At 35.3% G+C, this 15,706-nt stretch overlaps 1 long non-coding RNA gene across 1 annotated transcript; it reads right to left on the bottom strand.

Annotated features, from left to right (window-relative positions):
• Window positions 1-13,768: 13,768 nt before the first annotated feature.
• On the bottom strand, window positions 13,769-15,310 carry LOC127878225 (uncharacterized). The gene is made up of 2 exons (XR_008048771.1): window positions 15,069-15,310; window positions 13,769-14,161 (listed from the first exon to the last, which is right to left on the bottom strand). It is a non-coding gene; the product is annotated as an uncharacterized LOC127878225 (long non-coding RNA).
• Between the last annotated feature and the right edge of the window lie 396 nt (window positions 15,311-15,706).

The following is a 15,706-nucleotide window of genomic DNA, read 5'->3' as shown; positions in this document are numbered from 1 at the left end:
CATACAATTTTACCGTGTTAGCACCATATATCAAGTTGCAGATTTTTTTAATATTCGCCACATACCCACAGGCATTTTCATTAATATCTCAGAAAAATAGACCTATATATTAATACACATGGCATCTAAAGAACATTTTATCATTCATGGTTCCCAGCCAACCTGGAAATCAGGGAAAACCTGGAAAAAGACTTTAACTTTTTCCAGTCAGGGAAAAGTCAGGGAATTTGGGAAAAGTTCCTGAAATCAGGGAAAAATCAGGGAATTTTGCTTGGGCAGACTTTCCCAACTTGTCTCGAGAAGTCCATACAATTAAAACAGCAAATTATTTCCTCTGCATGGCTATGGTGACTTTGTAGTATACATGTAGCTTTAAAAATAAGTTATGTCTGCAACTGCTATTTATTCAGGGTGTCTAAAACAAGAAATAGGTCGAAATTATGATCCTGGACGTTTTATTTTCCATCAGGGAAAAGTCAGGGAATTTTGTTCATACAAAAAGCTGGGAACCCTGTAATAAAGCAATCTAGAGGCATGAAATGCATTTTTCTATTATGATATGTCCACAAATTATTTCACTAAGTGATGACCAAGCTTGAATATGAGGATTTGTTGAATATTTCATGCTAACCAACATACATTTTTAGTTGTATATCAGGATTCAATTCCTATACCTTAGTGAAAATGGCATCGGAAGAACATTTGTTCATTGTACTATATGGAATGAAACATTATATCTACCCATCTTATAGTTTATTGCAGTTTCAGTAATATTCTGTCTATAAATGATTTCAACATGATATAATTATAAATCATTGCTAGCAAATGTGTATATATGAAAAAAAAAAAATAGACAGTTTATTTTTCCCCATTTATGTATATATATCTATGTATACATCTTTTGTTGTAAACAGTTATGCGACATGTGTCAGAAACGCCCAGTACACATATATGGACAGAATAATTTTTTCACTTACCGGTATGTGGGTGTATGTTGGCTCCACTTCACAAGATACAGTCATTGTAGTTTAATTGAAAAACGCATCTTACAATGTAAGATGAGTTCTGGGTTCAAGCCCCAGCAGTGGCCTATCATGTGTGATATACAGAGCCATTATGATTAAATATACACAGTTATCTTTTTATGTCCCCCACTATAGTAGTGGGGGACATATTGTTTTTGCCCTGTCTGTTGGTTGGTCTGTCTGTCTGTCTGTCTGTCTGTTTGCGCCAACTTAAACATTTTGCAATAACTTTTGCTATATTGAAGATAGCAACTTCATATTTGGCATGCATGTGTATCTCATGAAGCTGCACATTTTGAGTGGTGAAAGGTCAAGGTCATCCTTCAAGGTCAGAGGTCAAATATATGTGGCCAAAATCGCTCATTTTATAAATACTTTTGCAATATTGAATATAGCAACTTGATATTTGGCATGCATGTGTATCTCATGGAGCTGCACATTTTGAGTGGTGAAAGGTCAAGGTCATCCTTCAAGGTCAGAGGTCAAATATATGTGGCCCAAATCGCTTATTTTATGAATACATGTTCTTTTGCGATATTGAAGATAGCAACTTCATATTTGGCATGCATTTGTATCTCATGGAGCTGCACATTTTGAGTGGTGAAAGGTCAAGGTCATTCTTCAAGGTCAGAGGTCAAATATATGTGGCCCAAATCGCTTATTTTATGAATACTTTTGCGATATTGAAGATAGCAACTTGATATTTGGAATGCATATGTATCTCATGGAGCTGCACATTTTTAAACAATACAATTAAATATAAGGAATAATGTTAAAGGGGCATTGCTGCTTAGCCATTTTTGGGATGTTATTGTGATTTTTGGCCAAATTTGACACTGAATAACACGGTTTATATACATCCCAAGCATAAATGCTTCTAAATTTGTAAAAAAAACAAGTCGAAGTGTGCAGAATATTAAAAATTTGCAACTTTCTGATGTCTAAAGGTCATTAAATGCCACTTAAAGTTTACATGTTTTGTACAAAAGACCCATTTTGTGCTGTCCATCATTGGTTAATGTTTTACGCTTCAGGTCCAAAAACGCTCATTCTGTAGCTTGTTTGGACTATATTCTATAATGTGGCCACGTTTCAGCAGATTCGGCCCAGTGGTTCTGATTTTATACGCCGTGCCTAGCTTTTATTAGTCCACTACCGGTTTCACCGGAGGGGACTTATGGTTTGCACTCTGTGTGTCCGTCAGTTAGTCAGTCAGTCAGTCTGTCACACTTTTCTGAATCCTGCGATAACTTTCAAAGTTCTTAATATTTTTTCATGAAACTTGAAACATGGATAGATGGCAATAAGGACATTATGCACGTGATTTCATTTTGTTCCTACGTCAAAAATTCTGGTTTCTATGGCAATAAATAAAAACATAAAATAAATTCTGACAATGGTGGAGCCGGTAGGGGACAAATTTGCTTGACAATTATGAGTCTTGCTGAGTATTACTCACTGACTTATGCATATGCGCTCGGCTGTTTTAGGAGAATACCTGAGGTATTGTCATAGCCAGCTCATCGTGTCGTGTCGTGTCTTTTCGCCGTCCGGCGTCCGCCATGCTAAAACCTTAACATTGACCCATTGTACCCACAATTTTCGTACCCACATTTTTTTTCGTAACCAAAATGTTCGTACCCACATTTGTTTAGACCCAAAATTTTCGAACCCACATTTTTTTAGTTCCCACTCATTCCATCCCGCGAAACCCTTAAGGTGTCGCAACTCTAGTATATGGACTAGTTACCAATATGTGCAAATATGTGAATGGTATGCGGGGCATTTAGATAATATAATTGCACCTTGTTGAATTTAGCCACTACTTGCTACGGATATTTGTAACGTAATTCAGTTAAGATCTCTTAAAACTAAATGCAGCAGTAATGATTGTGCAGGGAAATGTTTAAATTCAAACGTGTTTACGTATTTACTCACATCGCATTCTCGAAATATTCTGCCGAAAACTGATCTGAACATCAGTAAGTTTTACTTCGTTTTGCTTGAATAGCAAACAAGGTATATGTAGACATGAAAGTATATGTGCTTCGATAAAAATAAAGGTACGCCTGATTGGTAGTCATTTCTCTTGATACATTGGAATGGCTACCGAGTAGGCATTCTTTATAAAACAACATTAACCTGTATCTTAAATAACGATTCTTGCTGGCTGCCGTTCATTACATACTAGATACTCTACTGTATATTGAGTTAGCACGATATCACAGAGCACTGTTCTTTTTAATATGAAACAATCTACTGTATGTTATGTAATCACGATATCGCAGGATACTGTTCCTTAAATATGACTGACTCCTCTGTATACTATGTTCGCACTGTTTTGGTGGCAGGGGATATATCAGTTAAAGGAGGGTCCATGAAAATTACATATCTTTAGGGTAGGGGTAACCTATGGTCTTTAAAAATCAATTAGGTATTTATAAGATGTATTTATAAGATTTATAAGATGTATTTCTTGTGTTTGGTTTGAGAAAGAATGTCTCAAAATTTTGGAGAAAAAAAATTGAAACTCGTGACAGCTCCCTAGCAAGTAACTGGGTGGTATTCCAGAAACATCTTAAGTCATTTCTTAAAGTTAAGTTCTGTGCAAACTTCATTCTTTTCTGTGCAAAGTTCTTGGCTTTCTGTACATTCATTAAGAGCGGTAGTTACAATATAACGCGCAGTAGCAGCTTCATTGTTTGCTTTGCAAATTTCATTATGTTCAGTTCATTCGTCATCGTGTGAAGTAGCTACAGTATTGTGTTCTCTCCAAATGTCTTTATGTTGGGTACATTCAACATTTTGTGCAGTAATTACATCGTTTCGTGCTGTGCAAAGGTCTTTAGGTTGAGTACGTTCGTCATTATGTGCAGTTGTTACAGCATTGCGTGCGGTAGTTATAGCATTAAGTTATGTCAAAATGTCTTTACGTTCGGTACATTTATCATTATTTTGCGCAGTAGTAACAGCATTACGTGTACTAGTAACAGCATTATGGTGTGAACAAATGCCTTTACGTTCGGTACATTTAACATTATGTGCAGTTGTTACAGTATTACGTACGGTAGTAACAACATTATATTCTGTCCACATAGATTAACGTTCGGTACATTTATCGTTGTGTGCTGTAGTTATATGATTACGTGTTAAGGTTTTAAAATTTCGTGCTATGCAAATTCCATTGTATTCAGTACTTTTGCTGCTACCCGTACTGGTTACATCGTTGCGTTTGATAGAAACGACCTTATGCTTGGTTGTTACGCCTTTTCGTTTTGTAGATAGGTCTTTCTAGGAACATTTATACGTGTCACCGGATGACGTTATTTTCCCGCAAGTGTAAAACAGAATCTTTGACTATTCACCCAAAGACAATTCACCCCCTGGACAATTCACCCCCAGAATTTTATTTCCTTGGACAATTTACCCCCAAAGACAATTCACCCCCAAGACAATTCACTCCCGATATTTTTATATGAGATTTTAGTGTAATTTGCTTTTGTTATATTTGAAAATAAGTTGTGAGCAGATGTTTTGGGGTTATAATTTTGACTTTGCAGCACAATATTTACGTTAAAATAATAAAATGTACTAGGTCAATGAAATATGACATTGTCAATTTTTGTCAAATGCAATTCAACCATTGTTTTTTTTCTATAAACTGTGTAACAACATATAAAATTGAAATAAATGAAGTATTTTTATATAATATTTGTGCATTTGTTTTAAATTATATTATTAGGTTACTATTTTATTATTAGTACTTTGTCAAATATTGAAGGTCGATTTATTTGTTTCATTGAATTCTTAGAATTTTACATTATCACCATTACTTATTTATTCATGTTAGATGGGATAATTAATTTAATAAAATACAATGGTTTAATTGAGAAGAAAAGGAAATCTAATCTGGTTGGGAGCGTGCCATTAATGGGTATTACAATCAAGCATTCACTGGGCAATTCTTAAGGTCTAACATCTATAAGATAAAACAAACAACTTCATAAACATTAATTATGACTTTTATTGCAAATGTCTATAATGTCTACGTAATGCTTTACCTAAGTGCACATAATGATGTGTAATGAACGAAAAGACACAGCACGTAATGTTTTTATAACAGCATGCTGTAACTATTGCGCATAATGACGAATGTACCGAACGGAAATTAGTTTGCACAGCACGTAATGTTGTTACTACTGCACATAATTATGTAACTGCTGCACGTAATGACGAATGTACGTACCGAACGTAAGACGTTTGCACAGCGCATACTGATAAAACTACTACACATAATGTTGAATATACCGAACGTAAAGAAGTTCGCATGGTATGATATTAAGTTAGTACAGCGCATAATGATAAAACTATTGCACGTAATGACGAATGTTCCGAATGTAAATAAAGTTTGCGCAACACGAAATGATGTTATTACTGAACGTAATGCACATAATGACAAATGTACTGAACGTGTAGACGTTTGCACAGCAAGTAATGATGAAATTACTGCACATAATGTTGAATGTACGTAACATAAAAAGGTTTGCACAAAACAAAATGATGTGACTACTGAATGTGATGATGTAACTACAGCACGTAATGACGAATGTACCAGACGTAAAGAAGCTAGCACAGAACTGAATACTGTAACTACTGCGCGTAATGCTGTAACTACAGCCCATAATGACAAATGAACCGAATGTAAAGAAGATATCACAGCACGTAATGATATTGCTACAGTGCGTCATAATGTAACTACATCACAAAATGTCAAATGTACAGAATGTCAAGAAGTTTGGACAGAACAAAATGTTGTTACTACTTCGCGTAATGCTTTAACTACTGCATATAATTACGAATGTACCGAACGTAAAGAAAATGGCACAAAGCATAATGCATATTCCACTGAAAATAATGATTCATGTACTGCAAACAACGACAACAGTCATATGAAGTCAGTAATGGCGTTCCATAGAAAAAGGTATTGCTTTAATACATTTACCTTATTGAGACCTTTATTAATGATTATATTGATATACATAACCGTCTAACGATTTTATAATGTGCATTGTATAAAAAGACTAAATTTTGCCTTTAACTTTTAATATACAGGTAATATCTGTTACAAATTGTAACAGTATGCAAAAGTAACTATAATAGCTGCAACATTTTATAAATCTACACACAACCTACAAACTTTGTATGAAAAATGTCTTTACATTATCCTTATAATCTCACAATAAATTGTGACAATCATGGCCTTTATTCTGAAATATCTCAACAAGTCTGGACACAACATAGTTAATTCCCAGCAGTTTACCCACAATTATGGACACAATTCTGAAATATCTCAATAAGTCTGGACACAACATATTAGTTAATTTCCATCAGTTTACCCACAATTATGGACACAATTCTGAAATATCTCAACTTGTCTGGACACAACATAGTTAATTCCCAGCAGTTTACCCACAATTATGGACACAATTCTGAAATATCTCAATAAGTCTGGACACAACATATTAGTTAATTTCCATCAGTTTACCCACAATTATGGACACAATTCTGAAATATCTCAACAAGTCTGGACACAGCATAGTTAATTCCCAGCAGTTAACCCACAATTATGGACACAATTCTGAAATATCTCACCAAGTCTGGACACAACATAGTTAATTCACAGCAGTTTACCCACAATTATGGACACAATTATGAAATATCTCAACAAGTCTGGACACAACATAGTTAATTCCCAATATCTTAACAAGTCTGAACACAACATAGTTAATTCACAGCAGTTTACTCACAATTATGGACACAATTCTGAAATATCTCAACAAGTCTGAACACAACATAGTTAATTCACAGCAGTTTACTCACAATTATGGACACAATTCTGAAATATCTCAACAAGTCTGGACACAACATAGTTAATTCCCAGCAGATTACCCACAATAACAAGACCAAACATTAGTATGTCATGACATCATACAATAATGACATTATAGCTTTACTATGATGTCATTCTTTATTCTAGTGAGGTTATAGACTTCAACAAATCTAGGACAGTGTTGCACTAAAATTAAAGTGATCATGATCATTTTAATTTGCGCAACACTGCTCCAACTCAAGTTGGAACAGTTTTGCACTGAATTAAACATATCAAGTGAGATAGAACTAAATGCCAACTGGCCCTTTTTGACCCTTATTTTTAGAAATATGTTGATTTTTAAAAAAGTATTATGTGTATCTATTTAAACCAGTGACAAAAATGCAAAAATGTCATTTTTGTAAAAAAAGTGAGTTAGAACAGTTTTGCGCTGAACAGGCGAAAATAACAATGTTTTGTATTTCTTTACTTAATAAGGAAACACATGTTTTTTGGTATTTCTAAAATAGCATTGGCATAATGATGTTATTTAAATGTACATCTTGATGCCAATCTATTGCAATATGAGATAAAACACTTAAGAAAATTTCCCAATTTAAGGATAAGAATAAAATTTATCATAAGATGCTTCTGGAATACCACCCCAGAACAGAACTTTGAAGGTAAATTGTGAAAAATCTAAATATATGGGAGACACTTTTCTATGTGAATAAACACAGCACAAGGATGAAATAAATAAGTAATGTAGCCAAAACTAGGATTGCATTCTGTTTGAATGTACTGTGCATGCCATGAAATAGGTCAAATTTCTCAATTTTTCATTAAAAATGAGGTGGGTGGGGGGAAAAATCAAGGGACATAGTTTCACAAGTGAAGAGGCCAGCCTTGTGTTAGACTGTATTTTCAATGTATGTTGCCTATGTTATGACACTGACACAAAAAGACTTTATTGTGTTACTTTTTGTTTTGATGAAATGGATTTGACTGTTTGCGGCCTTTCGGAACTCGAAATTTGGTCAAAAATATATCCCCTGCCCCCTTAATAGCAAAATGCAAAATTTTAAAATTATGTATATCATACAAAAATTGATACAAATTTTCCACAAATGTGTTGCGGTAACAAATCGAACATAATTTAGCATATATCTTTTAACCGCTATGGTTTAGATTATGGAAAACAAAGGGAGGTAATAATGTTAAAAACCATTGCTAATTTTAGGAAAATTTCACGTGTGCTGGTTTTGCACTGGAAAACAATGTTTTAACTCATATTTTTGTACAAGCATCTACATTTGCACATTTTCTGAGCTTGAATACTAAATAAGCAAGATAAGTATTCAGTTTTGTAGAAAAAGTTGGTAAAAATAGGAAAATCATGCAAAACATTGGTTTGTAACATGCCACAAACATAAATTATTTTTTCTTCTTATTTAAAGTCATCATGGCAACATATTTCTTCATGGCACACTTAACAGATGAAGAAAGACTAAGATTGAAGCATTTATTTGATAATAAATACCAAAAAATTAATGAATGCTCCATCTGGAAGGGGGCATGCACTCCGAACGGCTATGGTGTTTTGCGGTGTAGTTGCTGCGGCAAAAGGCTAAGGCTTAAAGCTCACCGCGCACTATATTTTCTTGAAACTAAACACGCCATGTCATCAAAAATGCATGTGTCGCATTTATGCCATAATAAACTTTGTGTCAACATCAAGCACTTAAGTTATGAGACTCAAAACATTAATAACAACAGACAAATATGTGCTCATGAAGGTTTATGTCATGGTCATTATGGCTATTCAGGTTGCAAGATTTGAGGTAATATAAATAGTTTGGATACCTGTCACTGTTGTAAAATTAATGTTACAAATATTGCTGTCACACAGTTAAATTGTTATATTGTTTTGGTTCTATTTACACATTTTAATTTCCAAGATTGATTCCATAGTCATGTTCTTTTGTAACTTTACTTGGAGCCTTGTACAATGACTGGGAAAGTACAGCCCTATTCGCCCTTTTTCTGTGGCTTAAATATCGAGATGTCTTGTATTCATGTTTTTGTTTGCGATCACTGTGGTACCGTGCTATGTTCTTTGTGAACATAGCAATAAGCATATCTGTACATCGGATCGCTTGCCTCAATATTAATGCCACAGCGCTCAGCAAGTTGAAGTAAGGATAGGCCACGGCCCACGCTTGCACCGAGTGTTGCGGAGTAGCATAGAGCTGTAAATGATCTTTTCCAGACCAGATCTTTTCCAGATCTTTTCTCTTGGGAGCTTATGAAAACAGCCTACTGTGCATGTTTTCACATCTGTTAGTATTGTGTTGTTGCACAGTGTCCCTTAGCTGTTGTACTCCACAGTACTTGTCTAAGACCTTCTGCAATTTTTGTTTGTCTGCTGCTGACAATACAACATTAAATACCTTGTACTGTGTCCTTTCAGATGTGCAGTGCAGACAACAGATTTGTGCTTGCAGCTATCGTGTGACCCCGAGAAACAATCTAGAACATTAGTGACTGCTTCCCGAGCCCTGGCAAGGTACAACTCGGCCCTGGCAAGGTACAACTCGTCCCCACGCAGAAGCTTTCTCAATCTGGTAAGTTCGAGCCGTACTCTGGTACGGATAGCTGTAGCTAATTTCTTGCAGTACAGGAGCCTATCCATTCCCTTTGGCTGCTTTATGCATGCGGAACGCAAATGCTTGTGTAGATTGCGCATATTATGAATAAAGCACTTGAAATGTTGGACTTTCTCCTGTACCTTAGCATTGTGCTCCCTCATAGCTTTGGCAAGTGAAGCACTATCATCAGTGGTCACAGACTTAACTTTAAGATTATTTTGGTTTTTGATATTTTCCAAAGAGTTTTTAAGAAATATTGCCTCTGCCTGATTAATTGATGTTTCGTCACAATAATTCTTTTTGCAAGATCTGTCTAAATGATTACAGTTGGGTTTGCTGCAAAGTTTATTTCCAATGTGAAGACCTACAGTCAGGTGTTTAGATGTTGTTTTCTCAATTACAGGTACGAAAACTTGAGTTGCGGTGTCACATCCAGCTTGTGGTCTGCTTGTATATGCGACATCAAACTCCACATCTGTTTCACCGAACACCCAGCAAGGTGTGAAATATACCTCACATATTCCTGATTTTTCACTAGTTGCTGTCGTCCCATGTCTTCCGCTTGGTCAGCAACAGTGTTAAGATTCCTCTGCATGCCCCTCTTGTCGGAAGCCTGTATATTTAGGCAGGCCAGCAGTAACTGTAAGTCTGACATGCCCAATTTTGAGCACAGCACTGGAAGAAGCAAGCTGATATTCAGGACTCCTAGTTGCTTGCCATGCTTCTGTGGAATTCTGGTGTATAATGGAATTTCATCTGAGCAAAAGTCACAGTTGGGGCATAACACCTTAATATCCACACATAGTCCTTTTCTGTCTGTGATATTGTAATTCAGGCTAGGTTGATCACAGCTTTGATTCCCTATGCACTTGAAAATGTTTCCAAGCTGTGTTATGTTTACAATGATGTTCTCATTGTCAGATATATTTGCACTTTGTTTTTCAGACTGTGATACTGTTTGATATGGTCGCAGTTGAAAAGGGAGAACGAGTGGATCTCGAGAACGGTTACACGCATTCAAGACATCGTTAGCCACAGAATCACCCAATCGCAGGACACTTTCCAGATCAGGGTCGGAATTCAACGGAATAGAATCTTGAACTTGTTTCTCTACACAGCGCACATGATTGCAGTTATAGTTTGGAAATACTCCTTTTTTGAAAAGTGCACCTTTGTTTTTCCTAGCGCGATTGTTTTTATAACTGTGCTGTGATTTCTTATGGAGTTACATCATTTTGAATGGCATTTTATCCAAGGTGTTTTAAAAGATACATCTGCTCAACACTATAGACTTGTAAACAATAAGGCCACTTCATTGTTTAAGCAAATTCTGGTCTTTTTTATCTGCATAATGAGTGCAGCAGAGTCAGGTGTCCAGATAGTGTTTGTTTTATGGTACCAATTAGTACACATGCAAATACAGAGGAGTCAAACTTGTATATGGACATAGGATTTAGCTCCCTTGTGTACAGTGAAAACAGAATTCAATAAAGCTGCATTTTGGCTATTAAACACTGGAGGGCCAGTAGCTTTGGGACTATGTTTGGTCATGATCTATGAATCTAAGTATGTGCTACTCTAGATGGAGTATGGGTATTTTATTCAGTGTCTTTTTGTAATATGTGCACAATTATAGGTTCAAATAACTTTTGAGACTGAAATTTCTCTCGGCATTCACCCTGAATGTCAATATTTGGTGCATGTACTATGTATTCATAGGCGAATATACATCTGTAAGACTTATTGATATTGTCAATAACCATTTTAAACATATAACATATAACTTGTGCTTCTCTACTAAATAGAGTCAAATGTTGTGAATATGAACACTATTTGTTGGATTGTTTCTGTTCTAGTTGTTTCCCTTGAATTGTGTGAAATTTTGGAATTACTGTAAAATACAAACAAAACACAGGATACAGTTAAGAAATGTTGCATTTCATTCATTAAACATTATATTTCAATGTTACAAAAGCTTTTTGTTTTATCATGCATATATTTAAAAAACTTATGGCGCCAGGGGGATATATCAGTGAAAGGGGGTCCATGAAAATTACATATCTTTAGGGTAGGGGTAACCTATGGTCTTTAAAAATCAATTAGGTATTAATAGGATGTATTTCTTGTAATAGGTTTGAAAAAGAATGTCTCAAAATTTTGGAAAAAAAAACATTGAAACTCGTGACAGCTCCATAGCAAGAAAATTTTGAATCTTCAAAAAGGAGGTTTTCACTTTTGGCGGAAGTCAATAGTTCATTGTGCAGAAACAGAATAGAACTTTGAAGGCAAATTGTGAAAAATCTTAATGTATGGGAAACACTTTTCTAGGTGAATAAACACAGCACAGGGATGAAATTAATGAGTAATGTAGCCAAAACTAGGACTGCATTCTGTTTGAATGTACTGTGCATGCCATGAAATGGGTCAAATTTCTCATTTTTTCATTAAAAATGAGGTGGGTGGGGGGAAGATCAAGGGCCATAGTTTCACAAGAGAAGAAGACAGCCTTGTGTTTGACTGTATATTCAATGTATGTTGCCTATGTTATGACACTGACACAAAAAGACTTTCTTGTGTCACTTTTTGTTTTGATGAAATGGATTTGACTGTTTGCGGCCCTTCGGAATTCGAAATTTGGTCAAAAATATATCCCCTGCCCTTTTTGCTAGAAACTGTCGGTCACATATAACAAACTCTTCAATTGTTATATTCGCACGACAACGCAGGAAACTGTTTCTTTTATATGAGAAAGTCTCTCAAATATCCTCACGCCATTGCTTTTTTCATATAGCTTTTTTTTTATTTTCACAAAAATTCATGCAATTAACAGATATTGTTGTTTTCGAATTACATTTTTTAAAATGTCTTTTACATATTTTTTGCGTTATTTTTTTTAAATATAAAATCTCATTTGATTAATGAATAATGTTCACGTGCACACACAATACCTCAATTAAAATATATATCTTTAAAAGAAAAACTAAAAAGATATGTTGATGTTTTTGTTGTTGTGTGTGTTTTTTAACGCAACAATATATAGGAATCGCGACATACATTTTATTGGTAGTTAGTGGTGGGGGTTTGCACGGCGACTTTGCAGCGAGCAGCGAGTACACGGTGTGAGCTTCCTGCGTCGCATTTATGCCATGATAAGATGTCCTATGTCGGCCCATAACATATGTCCAGTCTATTGCTGTAGTCTACCATGTGATTCCATAACCCAATGCCATAGCATTAATCTACAATAAATTGCAGCCTATAACAACTGTCAAACATACTGTGTAGCTAAGTATTGGATAAGTCGTTCGTGGGAACGAGGTATTTTAGTGTTGGGAACGACATTATAGTTAATAATTGAATTAAAATCGTTTGACCTAAGAGAAGAATGCAGTGTTGTTAACCCATTTATGCCTAGCGTCTCATCCGGGTCTACGCTGTTTTCTTATAGGAATTTCTGTACGAAATATTCTAAATATAGATATAAGTATACTAGACATCCCTAATTTTGGAAATAAGTTAATCCAATTTAGGAGGATGGGAGAGTCTACTGGGGTTTAATGGGTTAAACTGAAAGCATCGCTTTAGATGTTCACGACGTTTCGAAGAGCGTCATGCGCAAATCGCTTCTGGTTTTGTATGTGTGTGGTTCAGAGTTTATTTACAGGTCTTAGCGGAGTCTTCACGACAACATTATGTGCGGACCTGCCCCAGTGACCTTGCGGGGAAAAAAAACATTTTATAATTCTAAAGAATTGGCAATAGTTCGTGTATATATTTAATTATTCAATGTATAACACAAGGAATACCGTAAAGTGTCACATTGTGCCCATAGCGCGAACACATACAATAAACATTCAATACACGATACACAAAATACATGTAAGAATCACAACATACATATTGAGAGCAAAAACATTAATACTAATGTTGTAAAGTGTTACATTTAAACAAAAAAAAACGTAAAAATAAAGCACTTAAATACAGTTTGTTATTGATTGTCATTTGTACTCACATGCATAAGCTTTAGAACTTGTAATACACTTAAATCAAATAAGGTTTCTTTCGTTTCGAACAGCACTTCATGAACGTCTAAAATTTCGTCAAAAGCTTAAAATAGCTGTGTATTAAAGAATTTTTGGCAAAAATAATGTGAATATATGATCGTAAAGCCAGGCTATCTAAACAGAAAGAAGCATTTACGCGAAAATACGAACAGAAAACTGTAGTAACTTCAATTGACATTTATTAGTACTTGCTAATAAGATATTCGCTTTCCAACAAATCAATATAAATCATCTCCATTAAAAAATAAACAATGCAGCGGAGTAAATGTCGTCTTTCTGCGATTGAAGCATTCCACTGAACGTTACATGTGTATCTTTCAAACCACACAGCAATGGTCGGTGCCGCAGACGGCGCTGTCGACGTAGGTTATATGCTCGCCGGCCAAGCAAGCTGGTCGACACGAGCCTCGGCCACTAGCACATGGGTGGTTCACAATAAACCTCTTGTCTGTCTTCTCATGAGCTGGTGCATCAGCACAGAGCGACGGAACAGTCATGGTAAGCAAAAGGATGCAGAACACGCAGTAAAAGACTTTGATGTCCATCTTTGGAACTCTGAAAATGTGTGAATCCAATTCATTTGGTTAATATCTTCATATACAAACAATTCTAGAATAAGATTTGTGCATATTTTCACTGATTTTCATCAATTTCAAGGGTACGTGCAAATCTAGTTTACATGACAGTTCTAATCGTTACAATCGTATCGGTTAAGTTAGCAAGGACTAAACAAACCAAAATAATATTAATAAAAGCCCCGCTGTTCATGCATATGCGCGAGTTGTATTATCGATATATTGTTTATGTAAAAATAAAAATTAAATGTACGTAGGTTATCAAACAATGTGAAAACAAAACATGATGTGCACCGAAAGAATACATATGTGGTGAGTATTTTGTGCGAATACGCAATATTAAAATCTACAATATGGATCGGCTAGACAAGTCTTTATCACCGACGCAATACTTTTGCTCGTGACTCGAACCGACTTTTTTTTACATGTGCATACGTAAAGTGTATAATTTAAATCAATATACCAGCCTACCCCTTGTTCCCAAAATGCTGACACATACATTGCATCGTTTAAAATTTTACAACGGACCAAATGGACAATGTTGTACTAATATATATTAAACTATATGTTGTGAGAATTTAAATCAAACATGTATTCATTTCTAAAACATGGAAAATAACAACGCGAAGCATACAATTTAAATAGTTATATCCGTTGTGCGTTATACTTTTTGGATAGTGCAACTCTTGTGCATGCAATTGCAGCAACATTGCGCAGAAAGAAAACTTCAGCATACAATACTTTTTTTAGGAATATCTTTTAAGTCAATTATAATCATAAGTGTCTTATATAATCTTCATTTTATACTTTATAAGCTTATTTTACTTTATCATAACGCTAAAATAAAGTTAACGAAATTTAAAAAACAAATTGTTTGTAATACATACCAGCTTAGTATTACTTGTCATCCACTCGTTGGAGTTTTAATGCAAATGCTTAGCGATCTGTTAGTAACGTCAGCTTTATATGTACCGATTGTTGAGGATAAAACGAACTTCCTTGAACCAGAGCAAACAAATTGGTGTCAACCAATGGAATTAATCACGACATTTACAAATTTAAGACACTTATCTATGAAGCCGTGTTGTTAGTCGGTTCAAACCAGGTACAACTTAATTACTTCGTGCAAATAAATTTGCAACTGAAATTGTTTGCAGTAGTATTATACGGAATACCGTTTTATTCGATGATACTATGGCCACAGTACGACATGACTATCGCATTGTCGCCATCGTACTATCGCGTTATCGTACTGTCGTCATCGTATTATCGAATTGTCGCCATCATACTGTCGTATTGTCGCCATCGTATTGCCGCACTGTCGCATTGTCGTCATCGTATTGTCGCATTGTCGCCATCGTACTATCGCATTGTCGCCATCGTACTGTCGCATTGTCGCCATCGTACTATCGCACTATCGCATTGTCGCCCTCTGGATTTTAATGTGTAACCACGATGGCATTAACGGTATTCCGTAGTTTTATCTGTATCACTGCATTTGTGCATGATTTTATATAAGGTCACC

This window comes from Dreissena polymorpha, chromosome 4, assembly GCF_020536995.1.
Source record: "Dreissena polymorpha isolate Duluth1 chromosome 4, UMN_Dpol_1.0, whole genome shotgun sequence".
In the NCBI taxonomy this organism is placed as follows: Eukaryota; Metazoa; Mollusca; class Bivalvia; order Myida; family Dreissenidae; genus Dreissena; species Dreissena polymorpha.
This window is presented reverse-complemented; position numbering and strand designations above follow the sequence as displayed.